General features: G+C 39.4%; 1 long non-coding RNA gene across 1 annotated transcript; it reads left to right on the plus strand.

Annotated features, from left to right (window-relative positions):
• Positions 1-2,352: 2,352 nt before the first annotated feature.
• LOC124401657 lies at positions 2,353-3,105 on the plus strand. The gene is made up of 3 exons (XR_006928601.1): positions 2,353-2,430; positions 2,602-2,645; positions 2,765-3,105. It is a non-coding gene; the product is annotated as an uncharacterized LOC124401657 (long non-coding RNA).
• The last annotated feature ends 6,947 nt before the right edge of the window (positions 3,106-10,052 follow it).

The raw sequence follows: 10,052 nt of genomic DNA on the forward strand, positions 1-10,052 counted from the left end.
TAGTGATTTTTGTGATTTCCTTGCTATATTCTGTCCTCAAAAGAGTAGTGGTAATCTTAGTGACCCAGTCATCCATTATCCAAATCTACATTAGTTATTGATAAAGACTTTAAAGCAGTTATTTAAGCCCAGCTAGATAAGGGCATCTGCCAAATGCCATGCATGTAAATGTAGAGTAGAATGATTTATAGTCGTCATCCACATAGAAATGACGCTCAACAAAGAAAGCCCATACACAGCTACCAAAGGGGTCCTTCTTTGAACATTGTCTTTATTAATTCCATGTAACGGCCTTTCATGTCTATCTGTTATTTTAGAGAACAGCGAAGTGATAAGACACGACTGACATCTTGTTCTCTATTATTAAACAAGCACTCTCTAGGACAGCAAAAGAGGGAGAGGGGCCACCCAACTGTTTGCTTCATTTTTTGTTGAATTTATTGTCCATAATGTCCAGGAAAGCCTCATCCTCTCCAGTGCAAGCATTGTCTTTTGTCATATTGTCTTTTCAGTTTGAAGATATGCATCTCAAAATCATAAGATTGTTTGTGCTTCTGATAAAAGTCTGGAATTTTCACTAGTGAACCTTTCTTTAAAACCAATGCTGTTTTTGCAAGAAAGCTGGCCCTGCCAGTCTCAAGCACACTAGTTTTAAACGTGCTCACCATGGATTTGTGAGCTCCAATGAGGCGCACATCTCCTACAATCACCTATTCCAGGTCGAGGAGTTGGGTATATGGTGCATTGTGGGGAAAGTTTCACTGTCTGCAGACCTTATGTGCATGTATATGATCTCTACCTATTAGAATGAGAATGTCAGCTGTAGGATCCAGTGGAGGTATCTGAGAAGCAATTGCTTGAAGATGAGGATGGTAAGCAGTGCAGTGTTGCTTCAGAAGTGGGAATCTCCAATCTGTTGTCAGGGATTGAATTGTATTCTGTGCGTGTTGAAAGCATCATTAAAACCTTTCCACTTGGTTTCCATCAAAATACTCGCAAAGTCTTTTGTGAGTCATCATGTATGGGAAGACTTTCTCTTGAACATTGAACATGAAAGAAGAAGAGGTTACTCCAAACATTCAAAATGACATACATACGCCTTTCTTTTCTCAGTATGATCATTTTGAGCATGCCTTTCTTTTTAGGCACATTCTGCATATATTTGTGTTACGTATGTAACCCTAGTTTCCTGAGGGAACGAGACACTGCATCCGCGTTGTCCGTGCTCTGAAATAATGTGTGTAATCAGTTAAAATTTGACGTGGGCCTTTACCAGTCAGGTGACTAAAGCACACACAAGGAAAGAAGCGTTCTGAAACGTTCCGGGAGGGGACTTTGTTCTGAAACCTTTGCATTTCAGTAATTCTTCAGTAATTCTTTTTAAGGAGAGGACACCATCCTGCAGTTTAACTGAACCGGTGTTGGAACTTACAGATATGTTTGATTCAACCTCTGTTTTGCTGGCAGAGATAGAAGGTCTGAACATTGACTGCTTCAAGGGGGTCTTACAGATTTAAGAAGCAATGGGTTGGAAGACTGAAAAGAGAAGCTGGGATTTGTTCTCATTTCTGCAAGCTCATTGACAAACATTCAAAAGTTGGATAATGAAGTAAATGTTCTTTCTTGTGTTTTGTTCCCATAACTATTCATGCTTCCTTAAGACTGTGAGGCAGTTTCTCAACAATATAGTTTATTCCCTTTGCTGTGTCAAGGAATCTATGTCCAGGTATATTACCTTTCTCTTTCACTGCTTGCCTGTCCAGAAGCAGATCTGCGAGCTTTTGCAACTGATTGAAGTCTTTGGGAGAAATCCTAGCAAAACTCTCTATACCAGGGGTCACCAACCTTTTTAAAACTAAGAGCTACTTAAATTCAGAGTGGCCTCCAGTCGAAGAGAACACTATCCAGAGGCAGGCCTGGACGAAGTGGGAAGATCCACGGAGGGGGGAGGGGCAGGAATAGTGGCCACTGGAACCTCAGGAGCATGTTTATCTCGACAGAGAGAGAGAGAGAGAGAGAGAGAGAGAAACTTCTTGGGTACAGATTAATGTGAAGGGCTACCAGTTTGAGACACACTTCTGAAATAACAAATTTGCTCAATTTACCTTTAATAATATGGTAATATTAATAATTAATGATATTCATCTAGATCTAGTCATCTATATTTTAATATTGTCATTTTTAAATTTACACCAATGCAAGTGTGATTTTGTCAGGGAACCACCAGCCACACCTCCCTCTAAGGCTCTAACTCTCACTCAGCCTCTCCCTGCTCTAAATCACCAACACCTGTTCCCTATTACCTTTCCCCTTTATAAGGTCCCGATTCCAGCTCACTCACGGTTGGATCTACTCGTTGCCATGAGAGATTTACCACTAGTAGCCCTGTACTTCCATGCTCCTGGCTCTGTTTCGGAGAAAGCGCTCAAGGTAGGTTTGCATTTAACGGTTCACATTGGCGATCATCCCTGGACTACCCGCGTTACGGATTCTACCCGTGTTATGGATTCTACCTGCCTCTGCCTTGTATATGTTCCGACTAATTAAAGACAAGATGTTTAACCATACTTCGGTTTCTGACTCTTGGTCTATCCGTGACAGATTTAAAAAAGAATAGCAACAAAAAAATAAGATGCAGCTCACTGGTAAGTGACGCTATGGTGACATATATTCTTAGAAAAGGCCACCATGTTGTTGACCCCTGCTCTAAACACTCAATTAAAGATGCTTCAATGACTTCTAGGGAACTGTTTTTCTGGTCTAGACATTGCCATAGCTGCCTGAGGCCTGCTTCAGGATCACATACATGGGTTTCTCTTATTCTCAGAGTGTGTCGGAGGGATTCGCCTTTGAGCCGCTTGGTAAGCAAAATCAAGCTCTTCATTGTCTTTAAAATTCAGACCATGGTATGAACACTCTGGCTTGTTGTCAAATACTTTGAAGCTGCTAGAGAGATGATCACGGTGTGCAAGAAACACTGCAAAATCAGAAACCTCATTGATTCGAGGTGCTGGCGTATTTGTCGAACAGGGGTTTCTCACATGAGAAGAAAATTGGGTTTGCATCGTTTAACCCTCTGGAGTCTGAATTGCCGCCGGCGCCCAAACGTGCTTTTTTTTTTTTTTTTTTCCTCAGATGCCAGCAAAAAGAGCTGAAACTGCTCGGTCATATTTGATCAGAAATGTCAAAGTAATACATCATTTAAATCTGTAAAGGGTCTACTTTCATTTGTGTATGCTCACTACATTAACAAAACGTTGTATTTTTTTTTTTTTAAATGAATAAAATAGTCAGGGTGCGCCATCTGTTGCCTTTGTCTGCGTAAACTTTGTTTAGAAACGCGTCATCAAAAAGCGCTGAAACTCGGCCAATAGCCGACACATGGAAATAAAAAATATATCTTTAGACAGCTTCAAGTGTGTAGTTTTAGAATAAGTCGGTGAAATAAAAACATATGTTTTCAATGAATGTAAATCATGTAAAACCAAGTAGAAGCACAGATTTTCCACCGCAGCTCATTATCTGATAATGAGCTGCGAGCGGACACGCCCCCCGGCTATTCACAGGTAAAACAGTTCACACGTTGAGTCGCGCACACACACACACACACACACACGCACACGCCCCCCGGACAGTGGCATAAAACAATGCCAGAGAACTTACCTTTTCATCTGAAGAAGATTGCGATTCCGACGAGGAGCGTTTGCATTTTGAAGAGCGAGGACTTTCCAGCAAGTTGCTATGATGAGTAAGTTATTTAGTCTTACATTCTGATCATATAAACTCATATTGTTTGTAGACATCTCTGCCTAGCTTTTGTCAGCATTGCCTTTTAATGTTACAACAAATATCCACCAATATCTGCTCATTTGTAACATTAACTGTTTGTATGCCCTAAATATTGTTGACGTTATAGTTATATTTTAGCCTCAGTTCAGTTTTAGTGTCACTGATCATCCTGAAAGGCTGTTATGTAGTGTTAGCTAGCAGAGATGTTCCCAAATGCTGAGGTGTAAATGCTATATGTACAATGCATGCTAACAAATATATATTGTTCAAGAATACTATATCAAATATATATTCATCAAAAATACTGAAAAAATAAATTGTTTTATTTTTAGGAGTGTGGCTGCATCACCCCTGCCTTCACTGGAAACTCACACCAGGCCACGCAGGTGTCGCTCCATTTTGAGTTTGACCGAGAATCATCCTGAGTAAGTACATATTTTATATTTTCTTAAATTATATTTAGTTTGAATCATTATTGCATTGTATGACATATGCAAACAACTTTACCAATGACACAATTAGTGACATTCGTGTGTGTGTTTCATAAACAGATGTGATCAAGTACCTGCTCCAAAAAGGGCAAAGGCAGCAAACTGACAGTCCACCATGTCATGGAAGGATCAGACAGATAACGACACAGTTCCACAGACTCTGCGATTCCTGCCTGTACGTGAACCTGAACCTCAACTGAGGTCTTCTGACTCTCATTCTTCATGTAGTCTATTTAAAATGTTTTTCCCCTGACAGTGTTGTCTCAACTCTGTGCCACAACCCAAATGCTCAAGCTGCCAAGTCAATAGCCAAGTGACGCAAATACAAATGGAGAGATGTAACCGTGAGTGAGATGTATCGCTACATTGGGCTCTTATTTTACATGGTAATGGTAAAGTTGCCCTCCATCATAGACTACTGGAGACAGAGCAGTATTTTCACAGTTCCCTTTCCAGCAACAATTATGTCAAGGGACAGATACAGGAACATTTCGTGGAATGTACACATGAGTCACCCAGATGCAGACAAAGAAAACAACAGAAAGAGGGGCACATCTGAACATGACCGTCTGTTCAGAGTGAAACTGATTATGGACACAATCCGTAAGACATGCAAAGCAATTTATCATCCTAGAAGACATTTAGCCGTGGGTGAGAGGATGGTAGCATGCAAAGCTAACACTTGGAGGACACAGTACGTAAAAGCCAAGCCGACTAAGTGGGTGTTCAAGTTGTTTGTTCTTGCCGATTCCTCAAATGGATACACTATTATTATTTAATGCATAGTATTGTAGCCCTACAGGCTGGGATTTGCAGAACCCTACTGTAGTGTATTGTGTTAGTTTTTGTTGCACTTTTTTTTTATACATACTGTACTGTGGTGGTTTATTGTTACACAATTCCCTTTTTAATGCTGTCCTTGCTAATGTGTATTTTTAATAAACACAAAAGAAACACATTCCTTGTTGTAGTACTGTACTTCTCACTGTGATCCTGGCTCAGTGATCCACAGCTCATTATGTAATCGACAGCTCATTATGCGACCCATTGTCTACGAAGCTGTCAGTCACAGCATGTCGACGCCTCTTCGCATATGGCCTTTCAAAGTAGAAAGTGTTTTTTAAATTTTAAATCAAAGTATTGTTTAAGGTTAATGAGCAGGCAGGATGATTTTCACATGATTAAAAATAAAAAAAACCTACATTAGAAGCGCTGTTCTCAAAAAGTCTTGGGGAAACATGTTCACTATCGGTTTTGTGGCCTTATTTCAGTTTTTTTTTTTTTTTTTTTTTTTCCCATTAACCCTCGGACTCCAGAGGGTTAATGATACCTTGTTTGGTCATGTCTGTTGGTTGCATTTACAGCATTAGGAGTATACTGGCTGATTCCAGGAATTTTCTTTGCTCTGCACTTGCTTAATCTTCATCTTAATCTTCAAACTACCCCTTTCAGTACAGTCATCCAAACATTGTGGCAGATTCCAACACCTTTGCTGCTGCCAGAGCTGCTTCAGCTTCACCCTTCTCTTTCAACGTTCAATCCTAGCTCCTATCGAACACTATAATATATCTAAGGCAAGGATAGTCGCAGATACATTTACAGGGACATTTTCTAGATGGACTTAAAAAACTGGGTATTGTGAGGGAAGGTCGAGCAAAACACTTGTTGTTAGGCTTTTTCAAAAAACTTTTATAATTTTTTTTTTTCTGTAGAATTTCCACTAAAACACACAATTTACCTTCATTTCAAATTCCCAGGAAAACCATAATGCACCAAAAAAAGAAGAAAAAATTCAGGGAAAACCAGGGGTCATTTTATGAGGTTAATATTGATGCTTTTGCTAGAGATCATATATGCAGGTGGTGCAACTGTGGCTGCAGTAAAATGAGACTTGTTGAATTGTATTCATTGGGGTTCTTGCTTTAGTAAAGCCATTTATTCTCACTGCATGAGATACCAGTCTGTGATGGTTTCTATAGATGTGGCATCATAAATGATGGTATTAAAAGGTGGATTGCTTCAGGTTGGACACCAATGAAGTCCGAGTGTGAAATGCACAGCCTTTTACATACACTTGCATAGCATAGTGCATAGCTTCTTATACTAATCTTATCTGACTAATGATTATATCTCTAGCATCTGATCTTTTACAGCAAACTGGCAAGTTCATCAATATAGAAAAAAAGATTTAGAATCGCACTAAAAATACAATGTAATTTATAATTATGGTCTCATAAAACATGGTTAGCAATAAATTTGTGTGTCCGAATATGTATGTCACCTGCCTGCACTCTGTAATATAATGATGTTCACCCCAGGCTCTAATAAAATGTTTCGGTATGCTAGCAGTAAGCAGAGACTCACATAAATCGAGGTGTCTTCAAGAACACCGCATAAAAGCATGTTGAGCTACAATTTGCTGAATTGCTAACATTAGATGGCTATAATTAAACACAATTAGCCAGTTGTCTTGGCAAATGTCAGGTTAGACTAACACCGATTCCGGTAGCTAGCATAATAGCCTAGACAGCAATTTCAGGTTATACTCTTTAATATATACTGTATATGATGCTAGTCATGATCATGACGGTCTCTTTCTTTGATAAAAACTGCAGCTTTTACTTCTCATCATCCGCATGGTAGTTAAGACATCATAGAGCAACATGGAGCATTTATATCCCCGAAGTGGCCCATAGGCTATCCAATGTGAATTTCCATCCCTCGAAATGTCACAGCAGACAGAGTTCTTTAAAAATTGAATAAGCCCATTACCAGTGACATTTCCTAATACGTGTGCAACGCATTTTGAGCAGAGAATGTCCATTTGCACATAGTGACACCGAGTTGGGCTATTGTGTTCACATATCAAATAAATCATGTCTATTATGCCAAGCTGGTGAGTGGTGTGGGAGTCTGAATTCTAAAGGTTATCCAGAATAAAGAGGAATTAATGGCGGCACACACACACACACACCTAACACTTAAAAAGTTTTAGATTTTGTCACTCAAATTTTTTGGTTTTTATTGCTGCTGTTGTGTGCTCCATTTGAAGTCTTATGCAATTGTTATACCGCACAAAATATTGTGCAATCGCATTGACAGATGTGGGTAAGACCCACAAGTTAAATCTCTGACTTCACTTCCCACCTGCTTACATTTACAGTGCACTAATGGCAGTTGGTAAACACTAGATATATTAAAATTCACTGATTCGCATCGGTGCATCGGCATCAAAGATGTGCATCGGATAGAAATTGCAATTTGTATCAAGAAGCATTGATTTTAACATATTTGCATCACTAAAAAATATTTTTTGTATATAATTATAATAGGTGTATTATAGTTGTATTATTTAGAATGTAACCAAACATTTTTGACCGGTATTTTATATATCGATTTAATTTCTCCTCGCTTAAACTGTTTTTCAAGCATGTTCTCTCACTGCTGCTACATGAAAATGACATATTGAAACACTACAGAGACCGAGGCATGTCCTAAGAGTCACATACAAATAAAGATTAACATGGCAGAGGTTGTAAATCCTGGTTGTAAAAGGGGCATGTGTTAAAAGTTAGAAGACACTTGGGTAAATTGATGATTTGCTGTCTGTCTGAATCAAAGAAAAATAGCTAACTATCTGTACCATTTCTACTGAATCAAATCAATATGGGATTGCACTGCATTGTAAAAGGGGTGAATCATATTGCATGGGTAGCTGCTTTATGTGTATTTTTATCGTGTCGTATCGTTAGCTATGCATCGAGATGCAAATCTTATTGGCCTCAGTTATAAAGATACAAATTCCTAGTACACACTTATAGCCAGAGTGACTTTCAATTATACAATTAAGCAGTTAAGGGTTAAGAGCCTTGCTCATGGGCCAAGAAATGTCAGTTTGGCCTCATAACCTTCCAATCTGAAATGCAACATTTCACCCACTCAATTCAATTCAATTCATTTTTATTTGTATTGCGCTTTTAACAATGAACATTGTCTCAAAGCAGCTTCACACAGATAATGTGGTGATAAAAAGTGAATGTTTTTTATAAGTGAGTTTGTCCCTGATGACTGCCAAGGAAAAACTCCACGAGATGGCATAAGGAAAAAACCTTGAGAGGAACCAGACTAAAGAGGGAACCCATCCTCATCTGGGTTGCACCGAATGTTTATTTATTACAGATATACGATGTTGCGGGGTACAGTGACGGTGATCAAAAGCGAACTGTAGTCCTGAGTCAATGTAGGAGACTGTTGACATTAACTACAGTCCAAATCCATTCTCAAAGCTCCTGTTCTTACTCAAGAATTTCATGGAACCACCTAAGGTGTTGATGAGAAACCGTCCCAAGCTGCACAGAGTGCAGAGCCTCCAGTTGAAGAGAACACTATCCAGAGGCAGGACTGGACGAAGTGGGAAGATCCACGGAGGGGAGGGGGCAGGAACAGTGGTCACTGGAGCTTTAGGAGCATGTGTAACTTGAGAGAGAGAGAGAGAGAGAGAGAGAGAGAGAGGGGGTGACAGGAAGACTTGCTATGGCAACATAACCAGAAGGTAACACCGACACAAGTGATCTCTGAGATAAGAGACGACCCACCACAACACCGTCAACGAACCTGTGCTCCCCCACTCCCCCACTTTCTTTTCATTGTGAACCTCCCAAAGAAGAGTATATTGGCCTGCAATAATATCCAGTCATCATGGACACTAATTGTAAAAAAGTGCATTGAAAGTTTAGTTCAAAAGAAAATACAGTACTAAAGACCCACCCGTTTGATTACCACTAATACCAGTATCAGTGTAGATTTATTAATTGCTAGAGCCTCAAAGCACTTTTGTGCATCGCTCTGGACAAGGGCATCTGCTAAATGCCGTAAATGTAATACAGGTCTACAGATGAATTCATTCATTTCACAGAGCCCTCTCAAATTTAGAGTGCAAGGACAGTTATATAAGAGTGCTATTCATTAAATACTCTTTTTGCTATTTGTTGAATAGGCTCATCATTCAATACATTCAATCCACTGAATGAAGACCTTCAGATTAACACCCACTCTATGGATTTGTCTTTTAGGCAGCCAGAATCAGAAATTGCATATTCTGTAGTTTCTTTACTCACACCAGTGAGGATCTCATCTTTTCTTATCAAACACCCAACCACTGAGCCTTTGCTCACTAGCAGCATCACAGTCAGTTTGGAAATCTGGGACTTCAGCGTCAGTGAAGGTTTAGAACTGCTCAAACAAACAAGCCTTCTCATCACTGGAGAACATTCAAGTCAAGTAAAGTTTATTTCTATGGCGCTTTTCACAGACATTGTCTCAAAGCAGCTTTATAGAAATCAACAGTCAAGGTGAATGGTGTGCATTTATCTCTGATGAGCAGCCGTGGCCACTGTGGCAAGGAAAAACTCTTAGATGTTATGAGGAAGAAACCTTGAGAGGAACCAGACTCAAAATGGAAACCCATCCTCATTTGGGTGACATCGAGAGTTTGATCATAAATTTTTCAACAATACAGAACACTGGAGAGTGAGAACTAACATGAGCAGTGAAGTGTAAGATTATGAGTAATGTTCTTTCTACAGTCTTATGCACTCATTATGGTTATAAAACTAGGAGCTACTGAGCAACTCATAAAATAGCTCAACATTTGTGATCATCACAGATCCAACAGCAGCTTTCACCACACCAAAGTCACCAGTAAAGCTCACAATGAGCATTATTTATCTAACTAAATACAAAGTGGTTTATGTGCAGATTGTTCATGCAAGA

This window comes from Silurus meridionalis, chromosome 18, assembly GCF_014805685.1.
Source record: "Silurus meridionalis isolate SWU-2019-XX chromosome 18, ASM1480568v1, whole genome shotgun sequence".
NCBI lineage: Eukaryota > Metazoa > Chordata > Actinopteri > Siluriformes > Siluridae > Silurus > Silurus meridionalis.